Genomic DNA, 17,229 nt, shown 5'->3' on the forward strand with positions numbered 1-17,229 from the left:
TGGCCTCAACTGCTTTCTGTAGTAGAGGATTCCACAGGTTCACCTGGGTGAAGAAATCCCTCCTCATCTCAGTCCTAAATGGCTTACCCCTTATCCTTAGATTGTGACCCCTGGTCCTCGACTCCCCTGCCATCGGGAACATCCTTCCTGCATCTAGTCTGTCCAGTCCTGTTAGAATTTTGTAGGTTTCTATGAGATCCCCTCTCATTCTTCTAAACTCTAGCGAATACAAGCCTAATCGACCCAATCTCTCTTCGGCAGTCCTGCCAACCTAGGAATCAGTCTGGTGAACCTTCGTTGCACTCCCTCCATAGCAAGAACATCCTTCCTCAGATAAGGAGACCAAAACTGCACACAATACTCCCGATGTGGTCTCACCAAGGCCTTGTATAATTGCAGCAAGACATCCTTGCTCCTGTACTCGAATCCTGTTGCTACAAAGGCCAACATACCATTTGCCTTCTTAACTGCCTGCTGCACCTGCATGCTTACTTTCAGCGACTGGTGCACAAGGACACCCAGGTCTCGCTGCACCTCCCCCTTTCCCAATCTATCGCCGTTCAGATAATCTGCCATTTTTTTGGCTGGGAATTATGCAGTGAATAACCGACCTCCTGACTCCCCAAAACCTGTCCACCATCTACAAGGCACAAGGTAGGAGTGATAGAGAAGCTTGACATGATCCAGGCAAAGCAGCCTGCTTGATCGACATGCCATCCACCACCTCCACTACCAGCGCACAGTAGCAGCAGTGTGTACCATCTACAGGATGCACTGCAGAAACTTGCCAAGGTTCCTTCGCCAACACCTTCCAAACCCACGACCTCTACCATCTGGAAGGACAAGGGTAGCAGTACATGGGAACATCAGCACCTGCAGGTTCCAGTCCAAGTCACACACCATCCTAACTTGGAACTACATCGCCGTTCCTTTACTGTCACTGGGTCAAAACCTGGAACCTCCCTCCCTGACAGTACTGTGAGTGTGCCTACACCACATGGACTGCAGCAGTTCAAGAAGGTGACTCACCACCACCACCTTCTCAACAGCAATTAGGAAAGGGAAATAAATGCTGACCTTGCCAGTGGATGCTTACATCCCATGAATGAATTTTTAAAAAATGTCTTGGTCTCCATATCTAAGAAAGGATAAACTTGTTTTGGCTTGGGTGCAGCGAAGGTCTACTAGATTGATTTGGGATGAAAGGGTTGTTCTATGATGAGAGGCTGAGCAATTTGGGATGGGCAATAAATGCTGTCTTAGCCAGCGATGCCCACATCCCATGAATGAATTCAAAAAAATTCTTGATAAACAAGGTGGTGAAAGGTTATTGGGGGAAGACAGGAATGTGGAGCCGAGGTTACAATCAGATCAGCCATGATCGCATTGAATGGCAGAGCAGGCTCAAGGGGCCGAGTGGCCTACTCCTTCTCCTAATTCGTGTGTTCGTATGTTCATATGACCTGACAAGAGTAGACACTTGAGAGGTGTTTCCTCTGGATGGGGAATCTAAAACACAGGTCACAGTCTCAGGATAAGAGGTTAATCATTTAGGACTGAGATGAGAAGAAATTTCTGCACTCAGAGGGTTGTGAATCTTTGGAATTTTTTATCCAAGAGGGTTGTGGATGCTCCATTGTTGAATATATTCAAGGCTGAGATAGACAGACATTTCATCTCTTGGGGAATCAAGGGATATGGCGAGTGAGTGGGAAAGTGGAGTTGAGGCAGAAGATCAGCCATGATCCTATTGAAAGGCGGGGCAGGCTCGAATGGCCATTTGGTCTACTCCTCTGTTACTTATTACATTCTTAAGTTCTCATTGACAGACCCTCAGACCCTAAGTGAGGGACGCTCAGCATCTCGTGAGATACCCTCAGACCTTCAGTGAGAGATCCTAAGTGAGAGACCCCCAGATTCTCAATGACAGATCCTCAGTGAGAGAACCTCAATGACAGAGACCATCAGTCCCTCAGTGACAGACCCTCAGTAAGACCCTCAGTGATAAACTCTCAGAGAGATCCTCAGAATTTCCATGAGAGACCGTCAGTGACAGATCCTCCATGACAGAGACTCACAGTGGGAGACCCTTAGTGAAAAAAATCCCTTTATCATTTTAACCTCCTCAAAATGTCCATTCATTTCCTCAGTGGGATTCAGAGGAGCATCAGTGCTGTTCCAGTCCCCACTGGGAAAGTTTAGGCCTTTGCTGCCTCAGACTCACCCTGCATTCTGCATCACAAGACTTTCCCCCCAGCACCTCACTCCCCCAATATATGGAGCTAAATTGGAGACTACCCATGATCTTATTGAATGGCGGTACAGGCTCCGGGGTTAAATGTGTACCTACGTTCCTAACCCCAGTCCCCACAATTACCAAGTACAGGCTGACTGTTCAGTTCTCCTAAGACCATGCAACTACTTCCACCCAAATCAGCCGGCTGCTTGTCAATCACTGTGGCCTTATTCAGTTCATGTATGGGCATGAATTTAGCTGAAAGGTGCCACTTCCTGCCCAAAAGCCACTAGCTATTAAAATGCCCCCACCCACCCCCACCTCCACCACCACTCAAGCTGACAGTACTCAAGGCAATTGAGGTAGAGTGGACAGGAGATCTAGCACTCTCTTCTCCTAGATTCTGTGGATGCTGGTGCTTTCAAGAATGATATCAACATACTCAGGCCCCCTCCCCCAACTCTTTTTCCGGTACATTGACGACTGTATCGGTGCTGTTTCCTGCTCCCGCCCTGAACTGGAAAACGTTATCAACTTTGCTTCCAATTTCCACCCTTCTCTCACCTTTACATGGTCCATCTCTGACACTTCCCTTCCCTTCCTCGACTTCTCTGTCTCCATCTCTGGGGATAGGTTGTCTACCAATATCCATTATAAGCCCACTGACTCCCACAGCTACCTCGACTACACTTCTTCACACCCTACCTCCTGTAAGGACTCCATTCCATTCTCCCAGTTTCTCCGTCTCCGACGCATCTGCTCTGATGATGCTACCTTCCATGACGGTGCTTCTGATATGACCTCCTTTTTCCTCAACCGAGGATTTCCCCCCACTGTGGTTGACAGGGCCCTCAACCGTGTCCGACCCATTCCCCGCACCTCTACCCTCACCCCTTCCCCTCCCTCCCAGAACCGTGACAGGGTTCCCCTTGTCCTCACTTTTCATCCCACCAGCCTCCATATCCAAAGGATCATCCTCCGCCATTTTCGCCACCTCCAGTCGCATCTTCCCCTCCCTTCCCCTGTCAGCATTCCGAAGGGATCGTTCCCTCCGCGACACCCTGGTCCACTCCTCCATTACCCCCACCACCTCGTCCCCGTCCCATGGTACCTTCCCCTGCAATCGCAGGAGGTGTAATACCTGCCCATTTACCTCCTCTCTCCTCACTATCCCAGGCCCCAAACACTCCTTTCAGGTGAAGCAGCGATTTACTTGTACTTCTTTCAATGTAGTATACTGTATTCGCTGCTCACAGTTGGTCTCCTCTACATTGGGGAGACCAAGCGCAGACTGGGTGACAACTTTGCGAAACATCTCCGCTCAGTCTGCAAGCAGGACCCTGAGCTTCTGGTTGCTTGCCATTTCAACACTCCCCCCTGCTCCCATGCTCACATCTCTGTCCTGGGATTGCTGCAGTGTTCCAGTGAACATCAACGCAAGCTCGAGGAACAACATCTCAACTATCGATTAGGCACACTGCAGCCTGCCGGACTGAACATTGAGTTCAATAATTTCAGAGCATGACAGCCCCCATTTTACTTTCATTTTTAGTTTTTTTTTCTTCTTTTTTTTAACATTCTTTTTTACATTTTTTACAGTCTTTTTTTTGCATTTATTTCATTTCATCTTAGTTTGTTCAGTTTGCTCACCCACTTTTTTTTTCAGGTTTGCACTTGCTGCTGTTCAATATTCAGTGCATTAATACCTAATCTGTACTAATGCTTTGTCTTTCAACACACCATCAACATATTGTTTGCCTTTGCTCCATGACCTATTGGTCTGCTATGTGTCCTGGTCCAATCTACACCTCCTTTGTTATCTCTTGCCCCACCCCCACCTCACTTGTTAATAACCTGTGACTTTTCTAATATTTGTCAGTTCCAAAGAAGGGTCACTGACCCGAAACGTTAACTCTGCTTCTCTTTTCACAGATGCTGCCAGACCTGCTGAGTGGTTCCAGCATTTCTTGTTTTTATTTCAGATTTCCAGCATCCGCAGTATTTTGATTTTATGTCAATATATTTTTTTTAAAACTCTAGTTTTAATTGAAATCCATTAGCTAGTAGTTAAGATAAGTTTCTATTTAGTAAATATCCTTGCCTTTTTATGTCCTTAACCTTTCTCTAAATGTTTTTAAGTGTGTGTGGAAAAGTTAAACCCCTTCCCGAGTTTAAGAGTGTGTTAATAAACCCAACTCTTTGTTTTGACTTTAAAATCCATTTATTATGAGGATTTATTTATTTTATTTAGTGATACAGCACTGAAACAGGCCCTTCGGCCCACCAAGTCTGTGCCGACCAACAACCACCCATTTTTATACTAACCCTACAGTAATCCCATATTCCCTACCACCGACCAACACTAGGGGAATTTTCAACAGCCAATTTACCTATCACCTGCAAGTCTTTGGCTGTGGGAGGAAACCGGAGCACCCAGCGAAAACCCACACGGTCACAGGGAGAACTTGCAAACTCCGTACAGGCAGTACCCAGAATCAAACCCTGGTCCCTGGAGCTGTGAGGCTGCGGTGCTAACCACTGCGCCACTGTGCCGCCCCTAAGTGAGGGGAAAAAAATTCAATCACTAATCTATTCATAGACAGGTGGTTGAAAAAAATCAGGGAAATTAGATCAGGGGCAAAAAAAGATTAACTGCCTTTTCGTAACAGAAAGATGTTAAGGAATTAGAGAAGATGCAAAAAAGATTCATGAGAATGGTTCTAGGAATGAGGAACTGCAGATAGGTGGATAGGTTGGAGAAGCTGGGCCTGTTCTCCTTGGAGAAGAGAAGAAGAGATTTGATAGAGGTGTTCAAAATCATGAGGGGTTTGGATAGAGTAGATCAGGAATAACTGTTCCCATTGGCCAAAGGATCCAGAGCCAGAGGGCACCAATTTAAGGTGATTGGCAAAAGAAGCAATAGTGACATGAGGAAAAACTTTTTTATACGGCGAGTGGTTAGCACTGCCTGAGAGTGTGGTGGAGGCAGATACAGTCAAGGCCTTCAAAAGGGAATTGGACATGTATTTGAAGAGAAAAAAATTGCAGGGCAATGGGGAAAAGTCGGGGGAGTGGGACTAGGTGAGTTGCTCTTGCAGAGAGCCAGCATGGACACGACAGGCCTAATGGCCTTATTCTGTGCTGTAACCATTCTATGACTGCATGATTCAATGAAACTAATATTGGAATGCAATATTTAAGTAATTTGAGACTTGACATGTGGTGCGTGTAGTCTGCTTGGGAGAAAGATGACTTTGGACCTATGGTTCCAAAAGCTGTCTCAGGTCTAGGCCTGTGATAGATTGCTTGATGGAGATTTATTGCTAGGATTAGTCAACAGCTCCATTATTGTTGCATCTTGTGACGATATGAATGGTAGAAGGAGAACTAGATGGACAGAGGTCTTTTCTCATCCAACACTTACTTCCTCTGGATAGAAATCTCTAATGTGAAAAAAATCAAGACAACACTCAGGGGATGCTACAGACCACCAGTTCAGCACAAGAAGGAAGTCAGTTTGCTGTAATGTAATGCATCACTTCATGACTCCTGCGTAAGCGAAATCAGAGAGGCAGTTCCCATCTTGACCTGGCATTTGTTGATGACCCAGACAACTCACAGGAAATAGAAATTGTAACACCCCAGGAGGATGAGAGATCACATGATGATCAAGCACCTAATGAACTGCAACCCAATTCGACCTAAGACCAGGAACAAGGGAAAATTTTAAAAGGAGTAAAAAAAAGAGGGAAAATTTGTAGCGGGATGTTTTAGAAATGTAAAAATGGATAGTAAGAATTTCTACAGGTATTTAAAAAGGAAAAGAGTAAGTAAAGTGAATGTTGGTCCTCTGGAGAGTGAGTTTGGGTAGTTAATAATAGAAAATAAGGAAATGGCGGAGGAACTGAACAGATTTTTTGCATCTGTCTTCACTGTAGAGGATACAAATAACATCCCAGATATAATTGTAAATCAAGAGATGAAAGGGAGGGAGGAACTTAAAACGATTGCCATCACCAGGGAAAGGGTACTGATAAAATTATTAGAACTAAAAGCAGACAAGTCCTAGGCTCTTCAAAGAAGTGGCTGCTGAGATAGTGGAATGAATTGCTTTTAATTTTCCAAAATGCCCTAGATTTTGGAAAGGTCCCATCAGATTGGAAAATAGCAAATGTAACTCCGCATTCAAGGATGGAGGAAGACAGAAAGCAAGAAACTACAGGCCAGTTAGCTTAACATCTGTCATAGGGAAAATGCTGGAATCCATTATGAAGGAGGTCATAGCAGGTCATTTAGAGAATCACAATGTAATCAGGCAAAGTCAACATGGTTTTGTGAAAGGGAAATGGAGTTTAACTAATTTATTCGAGTTCTTTGAGGAAGTAACAAGCAAAGTGGATAAAGGGGAACCTGTGGATTGATGTGCTTTGATTTCCAGAAGGCATTTGACAAGATGCCATATCAAAGTTTACTAAACAAAATAAGAGCCCATGGTATAGGCAGTAACATATTAGCATAAATAGAGGATTGGTTAGCTAACAGGAAGTACAGCGCAGACATAAAAGGGTCGCTTTCAGGTTGGCAAGCTTTTTTTTATTCATTCATGGGATGTGGGCGTCGCTGGCTAGGCCAGCATTTATTGCCCATCCCTAATCCACCTTGAGAAGGTGGTGGTGAGTCACCCTCTTGAATCGCTGTAGTCCACGTGGGATGGGTACACCCACAGTGCTGTTAGGAAGGGAGTTCCAGGATTTTGACCCAGCGACAGTGAAGGAACGGTGATATAGTTCCAAGTCAGGATGGTGTGTGGCTTGGAGGGGAACTTGCAGATGGTGATGTTCCCATGCAACTGCTGCCCTTGTCCTGTGGTGGTCGAGGTCGTGGGTTTAGCAAGTGCTGTCTAAGGAGCCTTGGTGCATTGCTGCAGTGCATCTTGTAGATGGTACACACTGCTGCCACTGTGCATCGGTGGTGGAGGGCGTGAATGTTCGGGGATGGGGTGCCAATCGAGTGGGCTACTTTATCCTGGATGGTGTCGAGCTTCCTGAGTGTTGTTGGAGCTGCACCCATCCAGGCAAGTGGAGAGTATTCCACCACACTCCTGACTTGTGCCTTGTAGATGGTGGAGAGGCTTTGGGGAGTCAGGAGGTGGTTTAATCACTGCAGGATTCCTAGCCTCTGACCTCTTGTAGCCAAGGTATTTATATGGCTACTCCAGTTCAGTTTCTGGTCAATGGTAACCCCCAGGATTTTGATAGTGGGGATTCAGCAATTGTAATGCCACTGAATGACAAGGGGAGATGGTTAGATTCTCTCTTGTTTGAAATAGACATTGCCTGACACTTAAAATAAAAGCAAAATACTGCGGATGCTGGAAATCTGAAATAAAAACAAGAAACGCTGGAAATACTCAGTAGGTCTGGCAGCATCTGTGGAGATAGAAGCAGAGTTAATGTTTCAGGTCAGTGATCCTTTTTCAGAACTGGCAGATATAAGAAATGTAAAAGATTTTAAGCAAGTAGTGTGGGGGTGGGGCAAGAGATAGCAAAAGAGAAGGTGTAGATAGGACCAGGTCACAGAATAGCTAACCAGAGGGTCATGGAGCAAAGGCAAACAATATGTTAATGGTGTGCTGAAAGACAAAGCATTAGTACAGATAGGGTGTTAATGGACTGAAACTGAACCGCCACAAGCACAAACATGAAAAAAACAGTGGGTAGGCACAGTAGAAACACACCATTAACATATGGTTTGAGGCATAGATTTCAAAAGCAGGGAGGTCATGTTGGAGTTGTACAGAACTTTGGTAAGGCCACAGCTGGAGTACTATGTGCAATTCTGGTCGCCACATTATAGGAAGGATGTGATTGCATTGGAGGGGGTGCAGAGGCGATTCACCAGGATGTTGCCTGGGATGGAACATTTAAGCTATGAAGAGAGATTGGATAGGCTTGGGTTGTTTTCACTGGAGCAGGGAAGACTGAGGGGTGACCTGATCGAGGTGTACAAGATTATGAGGGGCATGGCCAGGGTGAATAGGGAGCAGCTGTTCCCCTTAGTTGAAGGGTCAGTTATGAGGGGTCACAAGTTTAAGGTGAGGGGCGGGAGGTTTAAGGGGGATTTGAGGAAGAATTTTTTTACCCAGAGGGTAGTGACGGTCTGGAATGCCCTGCCTGGGAGGGTGGTAGATGCAGGTTGCCTCACATCCTTTAAAAAGTACCTGGATCAGCACTTGGCATGTCATAACATTCAAGGCTATGGGCCAAGTGCTGGCAAATGGGAATAGGTAGACAGGTCAGGTGTTTTAATGCATCGGTGCAGACTCGATGGGCCTCTTCTGCACTGTATTATTCTGTGATTCTGTGAGAGAGATTGCAGAACTCAGATGCAAAGGGATCTCGGTGTCCTAGTACGTGAAACACAAAACGTTAGTACGCAGGTACAGCAAGTTATGAAGAAGGCAAATGCAATGTTGTCGTTTATTGCAAGGGGAATGGAATATAAAAGTAGAGATGCTTTGCTACAATTGTACGGAGTATTGGTGAGACCACAGCTGGAGTATTGTGTTTTGGTCTCTTTACTTAAGGAAGGATATAATTGTATTGGAAGCAGTTCAAAGAAGGTTCACTCAACTGATTCCAGGGATGAGAGGGTTATCTTATGGGGAAAGGCTGGACAGGCTGGGACTGTTTTCATTGGAGTTCAGAAGGATGAGAGGTGATCTTATTGAAACATATAAGATTCTGAGAGGACTTCACAGGGTAGATGTTGAAAGGATGTTTCTCCTTGTGGAAGAGACTAAAATTAGAGTCACAGTTTAAAAATAAGGACTTTAAGACAGAGATGAGGAGAATTTTTTTCTCTCAGAGTGTCGTGAGTCATTGAAACTCTATTCCCCGGAGAACGGTGGAGGTAGTGTCATTGAATGTTTTTAAGGCAGAGGTAGACAGACTCTTGACAAACAAGGGAGTCAAAGTGTATCGGGGATAGGCAGGAAGGTGGAGTTGTGTCCACAAACAGATCAGCCATGATCTTATAGAATGGCGGAGCAGACTCAAGGGGCCGATGAGCCTACTCCTGCTCTTAGTTCATATGTATGTTCACAATACTTTATTAGAAGACAAATGGAGCACCTTTAAAGGAATAATGCTGCACATGCAGAACAACCATAAACTGAAGATTCACATGCTCAGAATAAATGTGACCCCAAAATAGATCAACAAGTAAAAGTGAAATAACGAAGTAAATTACTTCCAAAAATTCTGCATGGAGAAAGGGCTCACTGAAATGAATATAAGATTGGTGGAGCAGCAGATAGTGAAGGGGACTGTCAGAGAATACAGCAGAATATAGATAGATTGGAGAGTTGGGCAGAGAAATGGCAGATGGAGTTCAATCAGGGCAAATGCGAGGTGATGCATTTTGGAAGATCCAATTCAAGAGTGAATTATACAGTAAATGGAAAGATCCTGGGGAAAATTGATGTACAGAGAGACTTGGGTGTTCAGGTCCATTGTTCCCTGAAGGTGGCAACGCAGGTCAATAGAGTGGTCAAGAAGGCATACAGCATGCTTTCCTTCATCGGACGGGGTGTTGAGTACAAGAGTTGGCAGGTCATGTTACAGTTGTATAAGACTTTGGTTTGGCCACATTTGGAATACTGCGTGCAGTTCTGGTCGCCACATTACCAAAAGGATGTGGATGCTTTGGAGAGGGTGCAGAGGAGGTTCACCAGGATGTTGCCTGGTATGGAGGGCGCTAGCTATGAAGAGAGGTTGAGCAGATTAGGATTATTTTCATTAGAAAGACGGAGGTTGAGGGGGGACCTGATTAAGGTGTACAAAATCATGAGAGGTATAGACAGGTTGGATAGCAAGAAGCTTTTTCCCAGAGTGGGGGATTCAATTACTAGGGGTCACGAGTTCAAAGTGAGAGGGGAAAAGTTTAGGGGGGATATGCGTGTAAAGTTCTTTACGCAGAGGGTGGTGGGTGCCTGGAACGCGTTGCCAGCGGAGGTGGTAGACGCGGGCACGATAGCGTCTTTTAAGATGTATCTAGACAGATACATGAATGGGCAGGAAGTAAAGAGATACAGACCCTTAGAAAATAGGCGTCATGTTTAGATAGAGGATCTGGATCGGCGCAGGCTTGGAGGGCCGAAGGACCTGTTCCTGTGCTGTAATTTTCTTTGTTCTTCTTTGTTCTATAAGAACATGCAAAAGCAAGTTAAAAGACCCAAGGAGCAGTGGGAAATCTAGTAATCTGTACAGGTTAAAAATAGCTTTTAAAAAATCAATACTACAAAATTGACTGTAGAATTTTTGGAGGAAAGATGAGAGCATGAAAAGATATAAATAGGTTTGAAACTGAACAAAATATTTGGGATAAAAACAAGAAATGCTGGAACCACTCAGCAGGTCTGGCAGCATCTGTGGAAAGAGAAGCAGAGTTAATGTTTCGGGTCAGTGACCCTTCTTCAGAACTAGCAAATATTAGAAATGTCAAAGGTTATAAGCAAGTGAGGCAGGGGTGGGGCAAGAGATAACAAAGGAGGTGTAGATTGGACAAGGCCACATAGCTGACCAAAAGGTCATGGAGCAAAAGGCAAACAATATGTTAATGGTGTGTTGAAAGACAAAGCATTCGTACAGATAGGGTGTTAACGGACTGAAGGTAGAACAGCAGCAAGTTCAAACATGAAAAAAAAACAGTGGGTAAGCAAACTGAACAAACTAAGATGAAATTAAATAAACATGAAAAAAAAGTTGTAAAAAATGTAAAAAAGAAAAAAAGAAAAAATAACTAAAAATGTAAGTAAAATGGGGAGCTGTCATGCTCTGAAATGATTGAACTCAATGTTCAGTCCGGCAGGCTGCAGTGTGCCTAATCGGTAAATGAGATGCTGTTCCTCGAGCTTGCGTTGATGTTCACTGGAACACTGCAGCAATCCCAGGACAGAGATGTGAGCATGAGAGCAGGGGGGAGTGTTGAAATGGCAAGCAACCAGAAGCTCAGGGTCCTGTTCTTGCCCCACCCCCGCCTCACTTGCTTATAACCTTTGACACTTCTAATATTTGCTAGTTCCGAAGAAGGGTCACTGACCCGAAACGTTAACTCTGCTTCTCTTTCCACAGATGCTGCCAGACCTGCTGAGTGGTTCCAGCATTTCTTGTTTTTATTTCAGATTTCCAGCATCTGCAGTATTTTGCTTTAAAAATATTTGGGATATTTGGAATGGCTATTTCTTTAAAGTACCAGGGCCAGGGTCGACCATGACTCATGGCCCTCCTGCCTTGGGCACTATGGCATTGGAAGGATAAATGAGAATGGACAGAGACTGCTGGAGTTGTGTACCGATCACAACTTCTGCATCACCAACTCGTTCTTTCATAATAAGCCCTGTCACCAGGTTTCATGGAGGCACCCAAGATCACGTCGTTGGCACCAGCTGGACCTCATCATCACAAGGCGAGCCTCTATAAACAGTGTCCAAATCACATGCAGCTTCCACAGTGCGGACTGCGACACCGACCACTCCCTGGTGTGCAGCAAAGTTAGACTCAAACCAAAGAAGCTGCATCACTCCAAGCAGAAGGGCCGCGCGCGCATCAACACTGGCAGAATTTCTTATCCACAGTTGTTACATAAGTTTCTAAATTCACTTGAAAAAGTCCTTCAAAACACTCCTGCAAGGGATGCAGAGACCAAGTGGGCCCACATCAGAGACGCCATCTATTACTCAGCAATGACCACCTTTGGCAAATGTGAGAAGCAGAATACAGCCTGGTTTCAATCTCACTTTGAAGAGCTGGAACCTGTCATAGTCACTAAGCACATTGCACTGCTGAACTACAAGAAAGCCCCCAGCGAGTTGACATCCGTAGCACTTAAAGTAGCCAGAAGCGCTGCACAAAGAACAGCCAGGCGTTGTGCAAATGACTACTGGCAACACCTATGCAGTCGTATTCAGCTGGCTTCAGACACCGGAAATATCAGAGGAATGTATTATGAAATTAAGAGAGCTTTGGGGCCAACCATCAAGAAGATCGCCTCCCTCAAGTCGAAGTCAGGGGACACGATCACTGACCAACGCAAGCAAATGGACCGCTGGGTGGAGCACTACCTAGAACTGTACTCCAGAGAAAATGTTGTCACTGATACCGCCCTCAATGCAGCCCAGTCTCTACCAGTCATGGATGAGCTGGACGAACAGCCAACAAAATCGGAACTCAGTGATGCCATTGATTCTCTAGCCAGCGGAAAAGCCCCTGGGAAGGACAGCATTACCCCTGAAATAATCAAGAGTGCCAAGCCTGTTATATTCTCAGCACTCCATGAACTGCTTCGCCTGTGCTGGGGTGAGGGAGCAGTACCCCAGGACATGTGCGATGCCAATATCATCACCCTCTATAAGAATAAGGGTGACCACAGTGACTGCAACAACTACCGTGGAATCTCCCTGCCCAGTATAATGGGGAAAGTCTTTGCTCGAGTCGTTTTAAACAGACTCCAGAAGCTGGCTGAGTGTGTCTACCCTGAGGCACAGTGTGCCTTTTGAGCAGAGAGATCCACCATTGACATGCTGTTCTCCCTTTGCCAGATACAGGAGAAATGCCGCAAACAACAGATGCCCCTCTACGTTGCTTTCATAGATCTCACCAAAGCCTTTGACCTTGTCAGCAGACACGGTCTCTTCAGTCTACTAGCAAAGATTGGATGTCCACCAAAGCTACTAAGAATCATCACCTCATTCCATGACAATATGAAAGGCACAATTCAGTGTAGTGGCACCTCATCAGACCTCTTTCCTGTCCTGAGTGGCATGAAACAGGGCTGTGTTCTCGCACCCACACTGTTTGGGATTTTCTTCTCCCTGCTGCTTTCACATGCGTTCAAGTCTTCTGAAGAAGGAATTTTCCTCCACACAAGATCAGTTGGCAGGTTGTTCAACCTTGCCTGTCTTCGAGCAAAGACCACAGTACGGAAGATCCTCATCAGGGAACTCCTCTTTGCTGACGATGCTGCATGAACATCCCACACAGAAGAGTGTCTGCAGAGACTCATCAACAGGATTGCGGCTGCCTGCAATGAATTTGGCCTAACCATCAGCCTCAAGAAAACGAACATCATGGGACAGGACGTCAGAAATGCTCCATCCATCAATATCGGTGACCACACTCTGGAAGTGGTTCAAGAGTTCACCTACCGAGGCTCAACTATCACCAGTAACCTGTCTCTAGATGCAGAAATCAACAAGTGCATGGGAAAGGCGTCCGTTGCTATGTCCAGACTGGCCAAGAGGGTGTGGGAAAATGGCGCACTGACACAGAACACAAACGTCCAATTGTGTCAAGCCTGTGTCCTCGGTACCTTGCTCTACAGCAGCGAGGCCTGGACAACGTATGTCAGCCAAGAGCGACGTCTCAACACATTCCATCTTCGCTGCCTCCAGAGAATCTTTGGCATCAGGTGGCAGGACCATATCTCCAACACAGAAGTCCTCGTGACGGCCAACATCCCCAGCATATACACCCTACTGAGCCAGCGGCGCTTGAGACGGCTTGGCCATGTGAGCCACATGGAAAATGGCAGGATCCCCGAGGACGCATTGTACAGTGAGTTTGTCATTGGTATCAGACCCACCGGCCGTCCGTGTCTCCGCTTTAAAGATGTCTGCAAACACGACATGAAGTCCTGTGACATTGACCACAAGTCGTGGGAGTCAGTTGCTAGTGATCGCCAGAGCTGGCGGGTAGCCATAAAGGCGGGGCTAAAGAGTGGCGAGTCGAAGAGACTTAGCAGTTGGCAGGAAAAAAGACAGAAGCGCAAGGGGAGAGCCAACTGTGTAACAGCCCCGACAACCAACTTTATCTGCAGCGACTGTGGAAGAGTCTGTCACTCTAGAATTGGCCTTTATAGCCACTCCAGGCGCTGCTTCATAAACCATTGACCACCTCTAAGCGCTGACTCATTGTCTCTCAAGACAAGGAGGCCAAAGAAGAAGAGATGATTCAGAGGGGAAGACATGAATAAAACCTTTTTTTTATATTCATTCATGGGATGTGGGTGTTGCTGGCCAGGCCAGCATTTATTGCCCATCCCTAATTGCCCTTGAGAAGGTGGTGGTGAGCTGCCTTCTTGAACTGCTACATTCCATGTCGGGTATGTACACCCACAGTGCTGTTAGGAAGGGAGTTCCAGGATTTTGACCCAGCGACAGTGAAGGAACGGTGATATAGTTCCAAGTCAGGATGGTGTGTGGCTTGGAGAGGAACTTGGTGGTGTTCCCATGCAACTGCTGCCCTTGTCCTTCTAGGTGATAGAGGTCGTGGGTTTGGAAGGTGCTGTCGAAGGAGCCTTGGTGAGTTGCTGCAGTGCATCTTGTAGATGGTACACACTGCTGCCTTTGTGCGTCAGTGGTGGAGGGAGTGAATATGAATGTTGTGGATGGGGTGCCAATCAAGCGGGCTGCTTTGCCCTGGATGGTGTCGAGCTTCTTGAGTGTTGTTGGAGCTGCACCCAGCCAGGCAAGTGGAGAGTATTCCATCACACTCCTGATTTGTGGACAAGCCTGGTGGACAGGCTTTAGGGAGTCAGGAGGTGCGTTAATCATCACAGGATTCCTAGGCTCGGACCTGCTCATGTAGCCACAGTATTTATATGGCTACTCTAGTGCAATTTCTGGTCAATAGTAACCCCCAGGTTTTTGATAGTGGGGGATTCAGCGATCGTAATGCCATTGAATGACAAGGGGAGATAATTAGATTCTCTCTTGTTGGAGATGGTCATTGCCTGGCACTTGTGTGGTGCGACTGTTACTTGCCACTTAGCCCAAGCCTGGATATTGTCCAAGTCTTGCTGCATTTCTACACGGACTGCTTCAGTATCTGAGGAGTCGCGAATGGTGCTGACCATTGTGCAATCATCAGTGAACATCCCCACCTCTGACCTTATGATTGAAGGAAGGTTATTGGTGAAGCAGCTGAAGATGGTTGGGCCTAGTACACTACCCTGAGGATCTCCTGCAATGATGTCCTGGAGCTGAGATGATTGACCTCAAACAACCACAACCATCTTCCTTTGTGCTGGCTATGACTCCAACCAGCGGAGAGATTTCCTCCTGATTCCCATTGACTTCACTTTTACTAGAGACCTTGATGCCATACTCGGGCAAATGATGCCTTGAAGAATAAAACCTCTTCCACAAAAGAGAGTACCAATATATTATTCAGGATTTCAGTATCAAAAAAAGTTGAAAAAGGTTAAAACAAATAAATTGTTAAAGAAGGGAAGTATGTCAATAGTAAGCAGGTTGTAAGAGGTGGAGTCATGCCTATTAGGGACAAAGAGGGTAATATATGCAGAGAGGTGCAGAACAAGGCTAATAAACGTAATGAGTGCTTTGTATCAGCGTTCACTGAGGAAGTGGAATCTGACAAAATATCGGTAGAAGCAGAAAGAATACAGGCAATGGATAGGGTAAAAATTGAGAGGGAAGAGGTACAAAGAAGGCTGAATTTACTTTGGAGAGCTAAATTACCTGGTCCAGATGGCTTGCATCCTAGATTGCTTAAGGAAGTGGAGATGGATATAGTGGAAGTGCTTGCCATAATCATCCAATCATCCCTGGATATGGGGAAGGTGCCAAAGGATTGGAGAGTGGCAAGTGTGACAAACCCTTATCCAAGAAAGGGTGTAAGGACAGTCCTAGCAACTGCAGTCCAGTTAGTTTAACATCAGTGGTGGGTAAGGTTTTAGAAACAATAATCAGGGAAAAAAATCAACAGGCACTTGGATAGGTTGGTGTTAATTAAGGATAGCCAGCATGGATTTGTTAAATTATTGACTGAGCTAATGGAATTTTTTGATGAAGTAACAGAGAAGGTCGATGAAGGGAATGAGGTGGATGTTGTTTATATGGATTTTAAGAGAATGTTTGATGAAGTACCACAAAAAAGGCTGGTTAATAAAACTGAGGCTCTTGGAAGAGGAGAGTCTGTGCCCAATTGAATAAAAGATTGGCTTAAAGACGGAAAACAGTGAATCGCAGTAAATGGTTGTTTTTCAGACTGGAGGATGGTGTGGTGTTCCCCAAGGTTCAGTGCTAGGACACTGCTTTTTTTTCTATATATAAATGACTTGGAACTTAGAATACAGAGCACAGGTCTGATATCCAAAATCCGCACCCTCAGGACTGAGACTGTCCAGATTTTGGATTTTCCCAGATTTTGGACAATAAAACAAAAGAACTGAAGAAAAGGATTTTCAGCTTGAGTTGTCAGTGCATATACCGCATGCCTGTGTCTTATAAATCCTGGCAGTGTGTGTGTCTAAAAGGTTATAGATATATATCTGACTTTGCAAAGATCTTATTGCACCTCTACGCAGGTAATGGTGAATTAAATAATGGATTCAGTCCAGCAGCTTAAAAGCCGCATTCCTCCATTTCTCTCCCAGGGTCCCATGTCCCACTCCGGCCTTCTCCCACTAGCCGCTGACAACCTGAGCACTTGGAGCCGGCGTCAGAGCCTCAGGATAACCACGAGCCTCGGCTTATGACCTGCCTGAGTCCCGTTCCCAGCCGACTGGAGCCCAGCCCTGGGTCAGGGAGCAGGGGGGTATTGGGAGAGGATCCACCAGTCACTGCCGACAATTCTCGACCTTTCTGGAACTTTCTCACAGCGTCCACTTTAAAGGCTGAAACATTCACAACACGATCCCCTCCCTCCGGCCCATTTACATTTGCGGCAAACCAGAGAACTTTTAAAACAAGTCAGAGAGAAATTGAACTTCAGAGAAGCATTGCCTTAACATTACTTTTTAAGGAGGATACTATAAAAAGCTGTGTCTTCACACAGTCTTTTCGAGTTTAATTCAAGTAATTATGATCAATTGACACTAAACTTTTACATCTGAATATTTTCAAAAATGTCCAGTTTTCGGACAATTCCGGTTTTTGGACAGTTAGATTTTGGACGCCCAACCTGTAGAAT

Source organism: Heterodontus francisci, chromosome 4 (genome assembly GCF_036365525.1).
Source record: "Heterodontus francisci isolate sHetFra1 chromosome 4, sHetFra1.hap1, whole genome shotgun sequence".
NCBI classification, from domain to species: domain Eukaryota; kingdom Metazoa; phylum Chordata; class Chondrichthyes; order Heterodontiformes; family Heterodontidae; genus Heterodontus; species Heterodontus francisci.